Raw genomic sequence first — 13,456 nt, 5'->3', positions numbered from 1 at the left:
AAAGACTCCTAAGGCTAGGACCTGAAGGAAGAACAAGCTCATCCAGTTCCAGGTGGGAGGAGCAGGCGGGCAGGTGCCAGCGAGAGACAGCGTGAGTGGAGCTGACAGGGAGGGGCCCGAGAGCAAGCCAAGGGCCAAACTGTGCAAGCAGTTAGACTGGACTGACTATTTACCCTAAGGGTAACTGAAGCTATTGAAGGTTTTGAAGTAGGGAAATGATATGATCGGTTTCTACTTGTGGCTAGTGAACATTTACTGTGCGTCAGGAATCCTTCAATCTTTTCATCTACACTATCTTATTTAATCTTTTTAGTGGCTCTATGGGACTGGATATGATCCATCCATCCATCCACCCATCCACCCACTCAACTATCCATCCTTCCATCCCTCCATCCCTCCATCCCTCCATCCCTCCATCCCTCCATCCCTCCATTCCCTCCATCAATCTAATCATCCATCATCCATCCACCCAGCTAACAATTTTTTAAAAACTGAAGACAGCTTTGTGCTAGTCACTGTACTCATGTTCTTTGGACAGATGAGGAAATTGAAGGGTCCTCACTCCTAGAAGTTCAAATCAATTCTTCAAAAAATATTTTTTTTTAGTTTATTTATTTTTGAGAGAGAGAGAGAGAGAGAGAGAGAGAGAGACAGAGTGCGAGCAGGGAAGGGGAGGAGAGAGTGGGAAGCACAGAATCTGAAGCAGGCTCCAGGCTCTGAGCTGTCAGAACAGAACAGAGCCCGATGCGGGGCTCAAACTCACAATCTGCGAGATCGTAGATCATGACCTAAGCCTAAGTCGGCACTTAACTGACTGAGCCGCCCGGCACTTAACTGACCTACAGCCTAGGTCAAATCAAGGCTGTAACTAGAAAGAGGCTTGGCCAGAATTCAAATCCAGGAAAGCAGACTCCAGCACCTGGGGTTTTCCACTGGATCAGAGGCATTGCTCAGGTCTCTTTTCAGGGTAGGACTGCAGGTCCTGGGTGAGTCCTAAAGGCAAGGTCACCTGGGATCTTGAAGTATGAATTGGTCTTCAGTAAAATGAGGGGGTTGCTGAGGCCACTATATATGAGATGAATAGAATAAAAAGCACATGTGTGAATGAGTTTGGCAGACCTGGTTACCTGCCATTTCTCTGCCTTCTTTCTTGCTAACAGAACTCTGATTTGGGGGGTGGGGCATGCTGGGAAAAGCAAAGTGTGGGGGAACCACAGTGTATCTAGTTTCTATAGAGACTTGTGATTGGTTTGAAACCAATCATGGCTAAACTAATACTGTTTGTTAGGTACTCACCTTTTCTGCCCCCTTTGCAGCTAGTGGGGGGCCAGCCATGTGACCAAGTTTTGGCCCATGAAACAACGGGGAAGTCTGTTGAGGGCTTTTAAAAAATGGTTTTGATTGCCCTAATGGAAAGCAAGAAAATCAGCCCTGTCTATCTGGCTGCCTTACTGCATCCTGACTTTGAATGCAGCCATGATTCCTGGAGCTGTGGTAGCCATCTTGTGACCATGAGGCAACAGACACAAAGACAAAAAGCCAGTAAACGAGGTGGCAGGCTAGAAAGAGCTGGGTTCTTAATGTACTTGAGCAGCTAACAAATGGCAGCAAGGGCTTCCCTCCAGACTGCTAATATGTGAAAAAAGTAAATCCCTAGGAGTTAACATTTTTTCCATTACCTCTAGTTGACCATGTGCTAACTGATATAATAAGCATGGTGAGGAGAAGGCAGGAAGGAGAGAACTTATTTGGAGTGTAGGGTGATGTGAAGGCACCAATGGGAATGTGGCTTTGTTTTCTCATTACTTTATGTGTTGTAAATCTTGAAGACAGGGTCACTTTTTCTTTTCTGTTTTTATCTTTTCCCTTCTGTACTCGCCTAACTTCCCCCTTCCCTTTCGCCCACATCAAGCCCCCATGCACCATGACTTGGTTTGGAATGAAGAAATTTCCCCTTTGTTGATTCTCACTCTACCTTTGTCAAGTTATCAAAAATTTTCCAGGTAGGGCAGGCACCTAAACTCTTTCACTGTACTCATGAAAACTTTTACAGATGCTTTGCTTATTATCTTCTTTAATGCCCAGAAGGGAAGCTGGTAATTTAGAAACTTACATGGTCCTTTGAGAAGAGGAAAGGCCTCAAGCCAAAAATGTCAAAAGAATTTGGAGGGGAGGGAAGGGCAGTTGTAAAAATAAAATGACAGAGACAATGGAAGAAAAGGAAAGAAAAGATACAAGGGAGTCTTTTGAATCACTGGCATTTTCATGCTCTCACAAGTTATCGTCAGCAAAACCTACATGACCCCCTACCCCCACCCACCACACACTTTTTGCTTAAATCCCAGCAGTGGACTGATGTCTCTTCTATCAGTGGAGACATATTTCTGAGATATCTAATTCTAATAGCCTTTCACAACAGCACTGTTAGTTACTTTGCATACAGCTGTTACCCCAACTTCCCTTATTCCAAGTGAACAGCGTCCCATTTTTAATTACCCTCCAAAGTGTGGCAGCGCTATTCAGATTAGGATGGCCTTGCAGTGGCTTCAGACCTAGGGTAGGGAGTTGTTTTCCTTTCCCAGGGATTGGTTTATGAATGGCCCTGTGACACAGTTTTGGCCATTGAGATGAGAGGGGAAAGCTGGTAGGGATTTTATGGGGAAGTTTCCTTTGTTTTTAGAAGAGGTGGGCATGTTTGTTGTTGTTGTTGTTTTTTCAGATTCTGGTGTGGATGTGTAAAGAGGTGATGCCTGGAACAGTGACAGCCTTTTGCGGACCATTAGAGGAGCTCTCCAAAGGATAAGCCAGCATACTAAGAATGGTAAAAAGCAAAAGAGTCTGTGTTTTTGGTTTTGTTTCACCTCCATATTAACCGACTCTGGAAATATTCCCCTTTCGAACTTAATGTTTTATTATTAGACTGATCAGAAAGAAGACTGGGTAAAGGTGAATCTTCAGGTTCTTACAGTGCCAGAGAATAAGGAAGTGCTAAACTGCCACCCCCAAGGGGCTATGTCAAAGGGACACAGCTGGAAGACCTTCCAATGGCCCAAACTGGGACCATTTGAGCAATAAAATAATTGAAAGGTGCTGGATTATAACCTGAAGTATAAAATAAATATCCACAAGTCCATACTAATATAAAAAAGTGAACAAGTACATGAAGAAGAATGGAGGAATCGCCTGGGCAGAAAAATTCCAAATAATTCATGTAGATATTATGTCCTCAAAGAAGTGGAGCCTGACTGCCCACTCCCTAAGTGTGGAATTCCTTTAGAAGGAACCCCTTCCTTCTAAAGAGTAAACTATGGAAACTGGGGAGAAAAGGGTTACTCCACAGCGGAGAATCTTGACACATGTGACCTCAGCTGGTGATCAAGGTCAACATCAACAGGGGTTAAGTCATATTGATAGAAGGTACCTCTGATATCATGTGGTAAGAATGGCACTTTCTCTCTCTGGTTTTCCTTCCCCAGACCCATAATCCCTTTCTAATCATGCGACTAACATCAGACAAACCCAAATTTAGGTATGATCTAAAAAATTCTTACTTGGTACTCCGCAAAGCTATCGAAATCATCAAAAACAAAGACAATCTGAGGAACTGTCATAGCAAGAGAAGCTCAAGGAGACTTGGTGATTAACCAGAATGTGAGATCCTGAAAGGGATCCTGGATATGAGGTAAAAACAAAGGAAATTTGAGTAAAGTATGGAGTTTAGTTAATAATAATGTATCAACGTTGGTTTATAAATTTAAGTTTATTTATTTTGAGAGAGAGAGAGCACATGTGTGTGTGAGTGGGGGAGGGGGAGAGAGAGGGAGACGGAATGAATCTCAGGCAGGCTCTGCACTGTCCAGTACAGATCCCGATGTGGGGCTCAAACTCACGAACCGTGAGATCATGGCCTGAGCCGAAGTCAGATGCTTAACCCACTGAGCCACCCAGGTGCCCTGGTTCACAAATTGTGACAAATTTACCATACTAACATGAGATGTTAATAATAGGGGAAAGCAGGGGAGGTAGATAGGGATTCTCAGCGTTATCTTCACAAAGTTTCTATAAACCCAAAACTATTTTAAAATTCAAAGTTGATTTTAAAAAAGAGAGCTACCAATATTAAGAATGAGAAAGATTCTTGTCACTACAGGATATTAAAAGGATACTATTATGAACAACTTTATGCCAATTTATTTGGTAAGTTAGACGAAAAGGACACAATTGTTAAAGACCCAAGCTACTAAAGTCACCCAGGAAGAAACTTAATATAGTGCAGATAACTTAAATAGCCCATGGCTATTAAGGAAATTTAATATCTAGTTTAAAACTTTTCCACAGAGAAAACTTCCAGCTCAGTTAGTTTCACTGAGAAATTCTATCAAACATTTAAGGTAAAACTATGGCCAGTCTCACACTTCTAGCCTTCATTCCAGAAGGCTAGCGTTACCCTGATATCAAAACCAGCATAAGACATTATGAGAAAACTATACCCCACTCTACTTCATGCAAAAATGCTGAGCAAAATTTTAGCAAACTGAATTCAACAATATGTAAAAGGGATAATACACCATGAGTAAATGAGGTTTATCCCAGGAAGGAAAGCTTGATTTAACATTTGAATGTCAATCAATGTAATCTGTATTAACAAAATAACAATAAACAGAAGAAAGTGAGCACTAATACACATTAACAGAACAAAAAAGGAAAAACCGTATGATCATCTCAATGCAGAAAACGCTTTTGACAAAATTCAACATCTATTCCTGATGAAACTCCAGCAACTAGAAACAAAAGGGAATTTTCTTCAACCTGATAAAGACATCTGTGAAAACCCACAGCTAGTATAATATTTGCTGGGAAAGAGAATGCTTCACTCCTAAGATCAGGAGTGAGACAAAGGTGCTTACCACGGTACCCAAGGTTGTACTGCAGTTTCTATACAGTGCAATAAAGCAAGAAAAAGAGATAAACGTTTATATTTTGAGAAAGAAGTCAACCTGGCTTTATTTACAGATGACATGGTCATCTCTGTGTAAAGTTGTATGAAATCAGAACTAATAAGTGAGTTTAGCAAGATTGCAGAATCAATATACAAGATGAATATACAAAATCAATAGTATTTCTGTACATAAGCGATAAGAAAATCAGAAATTGAAAACTTTGAAGTATGCCATTGACAAAATCATAACAGATATGAAATACTTGGAAGTCTAAAGATGTGAGGGGTGCCTGGGTGGCTCAGTCAATTAAGTGTCCGACATTGGGTCAGGTCAGGATCTCAGGGTTTGGGAGTTCAAGCCCCGCGTCGGGCTCTGTGCTGACATCTCGGAGCCTGGAGCCTGCTTCGGATTCTGTGTCTCCCTCTCTCTCTGCCCCTCCTCCACTTGCTCACATTCTCTCTCTCTCTCAAAATAAATAAATAAATAAAAATAAAGTTAAAAAAATTTTTTTAAATTAAAAAAAAAGAGAGATGTGAAAGACCTGTCACTGAAAACTCTGTAACATTGTTGCAACAAATGAAAGAAGACCTAAATAGATGGGAAATATACATGTTGATGAATTGGGAGACTCAGTATTGTTACAATGTTAATGATCTCCAGTGTAATCTAAAGATTCAATGCAATACAATCAAAATCCCAGAAGCCTATTTGGGGAGTAGAGATTTATTAAACTATTTCTAAAAATTCACATGGAAATACAAAAAGCCCAAACTAACAGCTTCAAAAAATATACGCAAAGTTGGGGGGACTTAATACTACCTGCATTCAAACTAGTTATAAAGTGCCAGTAACCAAGATGCAGTGTGTTATTTGCTAAAAGATAGACAAATATAGACAGAGAATAGACTGGAAAGTTCATAAATAGAGCATTTATATATGCTCTCTCTAGACATAGACAACTTATTTGGGACAAACCTACAAAGGCAATTTAGTGAAGCTTTCTAGTCTCTGCAACAGGTGGTGCTGGGATAATTATACATCCAGATGCAAAAAAAAATTAACATCAGTACCTCATACTATGTACAAAAACAACCCCAAGTAGGTCATAGACCTAAATGTGAAAGTAAAATTAGAAAACTTTTGGAATAAAATATAAAAAAAAAAAATCTTTGTGACCCTGAATTAGACGACAATTTGTTAGATACACCACAAAAAGCATGACCCATAAAAGAAAAAATTGTTAAGTTGCACTTCATCAGAATTAAGCACTTTTTAGTCTCTTCAATGAATGGTATTGGGAAAACTGGATATCCAGGAGCAAATGTAAGAAACTGAACTCTTACATCACACACAAAAATCAACTCAAAATGGGTTGAAGAATTAACAGTGAGATCCAAAACTGTAAAGCTCTCAGATAAAAACATAGGGGAGAATCTTCAGGACCTAGGTCTTGACATTGATTGTATGGATATGACACCAAAAGCACAGGCAATAAAAACAAAAATAAGGGAGACTACATCAAACTAAAGAGTTTTCTGTACATTAAAATGAACAATCGACAGAATGAAAAGGCAAACTATGGAGTGGGAGCAAATATTTGTAAACCATGTGTCTGATAAGTGGTCTCCCAAATGTTTACGGAGCTCCTAGAACTCAACAGTAAAACAACTAATAACTTGATTGAAAAAAATGGGCTGGGGACTTGAATAGATGATTCTCCAAAACAACATACCAATGTCCAACAGGTGTATGAAAAAAATACTCAATGTCAAAAAAAAAAGCAACAAAAACAAAACCCCAAACAACTCAATGTCATTAATCATTAGGGAAAAATAAATCAAAACCGCAGGGGCTATCACCTCATACCTGTTGGTGTATAACAGGGTGGCCATTACATTAAAAATAAACAGGGGCGCCTGGGTGGCTCTGTCGGTTAAGTGTCTGTCTTCGGCTCAGGTCATGATCTCGCAGCTCGTGGGTTCGAGCCCCGCATCAGGCTCTGTGCTGACAGCTCAGAGCCTGGAGCCTGCTTTGGATTCTGTGTCTCCCTCTCTCTCTGCCCCACCCCCTGCTTACACTCTGTCTCCCTCTCTCAAAAATAAATAAACCGTTAAAAAAAATAAACAAACAAAACCTGAAAGATAACAAGAGCTGTCAGGAAAGTGGAGAAATTAGAATCCTTGCACACTGCCAAGGCAATGCAAAATAGGGCGACGATTATGGAAAACAGTATGGAGGTTCCTCAAAAAATTAAAAATAGAAGTACTTCATAATCCAACAATCCCACTTCTGGGTTTTTTCCTAAAAGAACTGAAATAGGATCTCAAAGAGATATTAGCACTCTTTTGTCCTCTGCAGCACTATTCACAATAGTCAAGATGTGGGAACTACCGAAAAGTTCACGAACAGATGAATGAATGGAGAAAATGTGACATATACATACAATGGGATATTACTCAGCCTTCAAGGACATTCTGCAAGATGTGACAATCCCGGGTGAAACTTGAGGACATCATACTAAGTGAAAGAAGCCAGAAAAAACAGAAAGGTAAATAATGCGTGAGGTATCTAAAATAGTCAAACTCATAAAATCAAAGAGTAGAATGGTGGTTACCAGGGCCTGGGGGAAAGGGGAAATAGGGAGTTATTAATCAATGGGCAGAAAGTTTCAGCCGAGCAAGATGAGTAATTTTGAGAGATCTGCTGTATCACCTTGTACTTACGGTCAACAATAACGAATTATGCACTTAAAATTTTTTTGAGAGGGTAGGTCTCATGTTAGGTGTTCTTACCACATTAATTAAAAAATAAATAAACCTTTGCTCTTATAAGCCCCTAGAAGAGAATGAAAAGACAAGCCACAGATAGGGATACAATATTTTCAAGTCTTATATCAAATAAAGGTCTTATATACAGACTATATACCAAATATCAAAATTCAATAATTGTAACCTAATTGTTTGAATGGGTGAAAAATGTGAACAGATACTTTACCCTCAAAGATATAGGGATGGCAAATAAACACATTAAAAGATGCTCAATATCATTCGTCGTTAGGGAAATCCAAACTAAAACCACCCTGAGATACCACTACATATTCATCCCAATGGCAACACAGGTGAATCACTGAAGGATAGGAGCCAGCCACAAAAGTTCATACTATAGGATTCTAAGTTTTATAAAATCCTAGAAAAGCAAATTTATCTGTAGTGACAAGAAACTGTCTACTCGGTTGAGTAGGGTGGGGAGAAGTGACAGGGAGGAATATAAAGATTCGGAGGCGAGGGATATGTTCATTATCGATTGCTGCTCATGGTGGCGTATATGTTCGTATATGCATCATTCATGTATACATGTGTCAACACTAACCAAGTTGCACACTTTATACAAAGCTTACTATACCACAATTATAACTCAGTAAATTCTATCTTTAGGAAATAATCACAGATATTTAGGAAATCATCTTTAAAAAATAATCACCATAAAAATGTATTTATAAGGATATTCATTGCAGAAATATTTACAGTAGCATAGAAACTCAGAGGTAGATTCAAAGCCCAGTGATAGAAAGATGTAAATTGTTCTTTTACATTATAAAAATAAGTATTATACATTTATATAATGTGAGATTTGTGATGGAATTTTACTCACATGAGGAAAGGCATGCAGTATGCTACTGAAGAAAGCAGGATACAAAATCTGGAAATATAATCACAATTTAACTACCGTCTCCCCCTCACACCCACTAGGAGATAACATTCCTGAGGGAGATGCACTAAAATTATCTGAGTGGTGGTATTATGGACGTTCTTTTCCCTTTTATTTTTTAATTTTTTTACTTATTTTACTTAATAAGGTAAAAATTATTTTACCTCCGTATTTTCCAAACTTTTTTATAATAACCACAATCAACTTTTTTACCCAGAAAATAACATCTTTTAAAAAATATAATTTATGGTCAAGTTAGCTAATATACAGAGTATACCGTGTGCTCTTGGCTTCGGATTTCCTTGATTCGTCACTTACACAAAACATCTAGTGCTCATCCTAACAAGGGCGCTCCTCAATGCCCATCCCCCATTTTCCTTGCCCCCACGCCCCCCACTCCTTTCCACCCTCAGTTTGTTCTCTGTATTCAAAAGTCTCCTATGGTTTGCCTCCCTCTCTGTAACAATATATATTTTTTTCATTCCCTCTCCCATGGTCTTCTGTTAAGTTTCTCAGGATCCACATATGAGTGAAAACATATGGTATCTGTCTTTCTCTGCCTGGCTTATTTCACTTAGCATAATACCCTCTAGTTCCATCCATGTTGTTGCAAATGGTGAGATTTCATTCTTTTTTGTTGCTGAGTACTATTCCATTGTGTGTGTGTGTGTGTGTGTGTGTGTGTGTGTGTGTGTGTGTATCACATCTTCTTTATCCATCAGTTGATGGACATTTGGGATATTTCCATAATTTGGCTATTGTTGATAGCACTTCTATAAACATTGGGGTACGTGTGCCCCTATGAATCCATACTCCCGTATTCTTTGGACAAATTCCTAGTAGTGCTATTGCTGGGTTGTAGGGTAATTCAATCTTTAATATTTTTAATATTTATTTATTTTTGTGAGAGAGACAGAGAGAGACAGAGCACGAGCAGGGGAGGGACAGAGAGAGAAGGAGACACAGAATCTGAAGCAGGCTCCAGGCTCTGAGCCGTCAGCACAGAGCCCGATGCGGGGCTTGAACCCACAAACCATGAGATCATGACCTGAGCCGAAGTTGGATGCTCAACCAACTAAGCCACCCAGGTGCCCCAAAACCACAATTTCCTTATCCATTCATCAGTTGATGGACATTTAGGCTCTTTCCATCATTTGGCTATTGTTGAGAGTGCTGCTATGAACATTGGGGTACAAGTGGCCCTATGCATCAGCACTCCTGTATCCCTTGGGTAAATTCCTAGCAATGCTATTGCTGGGTCATAGGGTAGATCTAGTTTTAATTTGTTTGAGGAACCTCCACACCATTTTCCAGAGCGGCCGCACCAGTTTGCATTCCCACCAACAGTGCAAGAGGGTTCCCGTTTCTCCACATCCTCACCAACATCTATAGTCTCCTGAGTTGTTCAGTTTAGCCACTCTGACCGGCATGAGGTGATACCTGAGTGTGGTTTTGATTTGTATTTCCCTGATGAGGAGCAACGTTGAGCATCTTTTCATGTGCCTGTTGGCCATCTGGGTGTCTTCTTTAGAGAAGTGTCTATTCATGTTTTCTGCCCATTTCTTCACTGGATTATTTGTTTTTCGGGTGTGGAGTTTGGTGAGCTCTTTATAGATTTTGGATACTAGCCCTTTGTCCGATATGTCATTTGCAAATATCTTTTCCCATTCCATTGGTTGCCTTTTAGTTTTGTTGAGTGTTTCCTTTGTAGTGCAGAAGCTTTTTATCTTCATGAGGTCCCAATAGTTCATTTTTGCTTTTAATTCCCTTGCCTTTGGGGATGTGTCAAGTAAGAAATTGCTGCGGCTGGGATCTGAGAGGTTTTTTCCTGCTTTCTCCTCTAGTGTTTTGATGGTTTCCTGCCTCACATTCAGGTCCTTCATCCATTTTGAGTTTATTTTTGTGAATGGTGTAAGAAAGTGGTCTAGTTTCATTCTTCTGCATGTTGCTGCCCAGATCTCCCAGCACCATTTGCTAAAGAGACTGTCTTTTTTCCATGGGATATTCTTTCCTGCTTTGTCAAAGGTTAGTTGGGCATACATTTGTGGGTCCAGTTCTGGAGTCTCTATTCTATTCCATTGGTCTATGCGTCTGTTTTCGTGCCAATACCATGCTGTCTTGATGATTACAGCTTTGTGGTAGAGGCTAAAGTCCGGGATTGTGATGCCTCCCGCTCTGGTTTTCTTCTTCAATATTACTTTGGCTATTCGGGGTCTTTTGTGGTTCCATACAAATTTTAGGATTGCTTGTTCTAGCTTCTAGAAGAATGCTGGTGCAATTTTGATTGCATTGAATGTGTAGATAGCTTTTGGTAGTATTGACATTTTAATAATATTTATTCTTGTAATCCATGAGCATGGAATGTTTTTCCATTTCTTTGTATCTTCTTCAATTTCCTTCGTAAGCTTTCTATAGTTTTCAGCATACAGATCTTTTACATCTTCGGTTAGGTTTATTCCGAGGTATTTTATGATTCTTGATGCAATTGTGAATGGGATCAGTTTCTTTATTTGTCTTTCTGTTGCTTCATTATTGGTGTATAAAAATGCAACTGATTTCTGTACATTAATTTTGTATCCTGCGACTTTGCTGAATTCATGTATCAGTTCTAGTAGACTTTTGGTGGAGTCTGTTGGGTTTTCCATGTAGAGTATCATGTCATCTGCAAAAAGTGAAAGCTTGACTTCATCTTTGCCAATTTTGATGCCTTTGATTTCCTTTTGTTGTCTGATTGCTGATGCTAGAACTTCCAACACTATGTTAAACAACAGCAGTGAGAGTGGACATCCCTGTCATGTTCCTGATCTCAGGGAGAAAGCTCTCAGTTTTTCCCCACTGAGGATGATATTAGCTGTGGGCTTTTCATAAATGGCTTTTATGATGTTTAAGTATGTTCCTTCTATCCTGACTTTCTTGAGGGTTTTTATTAAGAAAGGATGCCTTATTTTGTCAAATGCTTTTTCTGCATCGATTGACAGGATCATATGGTTTGTTTCTTTTCCTTTATTAATGTGATGTATCACATGGATTGATTTGCGAATATTGAACCAGCCCTGCAGTCCAGGAATGAATCCCACTTGATCATGGTGAATAATTCTTTTTTATATGCTGTTGAATTCGATTTGCTAGTATCTTGTTGAGAATTTTTGCATCCATATTCATCAGGGATATTGGCCTGTAGTTCTGTTTTTTTTTTCTGGGTCTCTGTCTGGTTTGGGAAGCAAAGTAATGCTGGCTTCATAGAATGAGTCTGGAAGTTTTCCTTCCCTTTCTATTTTTTGGAACAGCTTGAGAAGGATAGGTATTATCTGTGCTTTAAATGTCTGGTAGAATTCCCCAGGGAAGCCATCTGGTCCTGGACTCTTATTTGTTGGGAGATTTTTGATAACTGATTCAATTTCTTCTCTGGTTATGGGTCTGTTCAAGTTTTCTATTTCTTCCTGTTTGACTTTTGGAAGTGTGTGGGTGTTTAGGAATTTGTCCATTTCTTCCAGGTTGTCTAGTTTGTTGGCATATAATTTTTCATAACATTCCCTGATAATTGGTTGTATTTCTGAGGGATTGGTTGTAATAGTTACATTTTATCTCATGATTTTATCTATTTGAGTCATTTCCCTTTTCTTTTTGAGAAGCCTGGCTAGAGTTTTATCAATTTCATTTATTTTTTCAAAAAACCAAGTCTTGGTTTCATTGATCTGCTCTACAGTTTTTTTAGATTCTATATTGTTTGTTTTTGCTCTGATCTTTATTATTTCTCTTCTTCTGCTGGGTTTGGGGTCTTTGCTGTTCTGCTTTTAGTTCCTTTAGGTGTGCTGTTATATTTTGTATTTGGGATTTTTCTTGTTTCTTGAGATAGGCTGGATTGCAATGTATTTTCCTCTCAGGACAGCCTTCGCTGCATCCCAAAGTGTTTGGATTGTTGTATTTTCATTTTCATTTGTTTCCATATATTTGAAAATTTCTTCTCTAATTGCCTGGTTGACCCATTCATTCGTTAGTAGGATGTTCTTTAATCTCCTTGCTTTTGGAAGTTTTCCAGACTTTCTCCTGTGGTTGATTTCAAGTTTCATAGTATTGTGATCTGAAAGTGTGCATGGTATGATCTCAATTCTTTTATACTTATGAAGGGCTGTTTTGTGACCCAGTAAGTGATCTATCTTGGAGAATATTCCATGTGCACTTGAGAAGAAAGTATATTCCGTTACTTTGGAATGTCAAGTCTATCTGATCCAGTATATCATTCAGGGCCCTTGTTTATTTATTTATTCTCTGTCTAGATGTTCTATCCATTGTTGTAAGTGGAATATTAAAGTCCCCTGCAATTACTACATTCTTATCAATAAGGTTGCTTATGTTTATGATTAAATGTTTTATATATTTGGGTGTTTCCGAATTCGGTGTATAGACATTTTATAATTGTTAGCACTTCCTGATGGATAGACCTTGTAATTATTATATAATGCCCTTCTTCATCTCTTGTTACAGCCTTTAATTTAAAGTCTAGTTTGTCTGATATAAGTATGGCTACTCCAGCTTTCTTTTGACTTTCACTAGCATGATAGATAGTTCTCCATCCCCTCACTTTCAATCTGAAGGTGTCCTCAGGTCTAAAATGAGTCTTTTGTAGACAGCAAATAGATGGGTCTTGGTGTTTTTTTTTTATCCATTTGGATACCTATGTCTTTTGGTTGGAGCTTTTAGTCCATTTACATTCAGTGCTATTATTGAAAGATATGGGTTTAGAGTCATTGTGTTGTCTGTAGGTTTCATGCTTGTAGAGATGTCTCTGGTCCTTTGTGGCCCTTGCA

General features: G+C 39.0%; 1 long non-coding RNA gene across 2 annotated transcripts in view; it reads left to right on the top strand.

Annotated features, from left to right (window-relative positions):
• LOC109503347 overlaps positions 1 to 9,043 on the top strand; it is a 56,864-nt gene extending 47,821 nt beyond the window's left edge. For both annotated transcript variants that reach the window (XR_006584845.1, XR_002735806.2), the window contains 2 exons: positions 2,720 to 2,821; positions 7,299 to 9,043. This is a non-coding gene — a long non-coding RNA (uncharacterized LOC109503347). The remainder of the gene's footprint in view (positions 1 to 2,719; positions 2,822 to 7,298) is intronic.
• The last annotated feature ends 4,413 nt before the right edge of the window (positions 9,044 to 13,456 follow it).

The sequence above is a fragment of the Felis catus genome, chromosome C2 (assembly GCF_018350175.1).
Source record: "Felis catus isolate Fca126 chromosome C2, F.catus_Fca126_mat1.0, whole genome shotgun sequence".
In the NCBI taxonomy this organism is placed as follows: domain Eukaryota; kingdom Metazoa; phylum Chordata; class Mammalia; order Carnivora; family Felidae; genus Felis; species Felis catus.
Note: the sequence above shows the minus strand (reverse complement) of the source record. Positions and strands in the feature narration are given on the sequence as shown.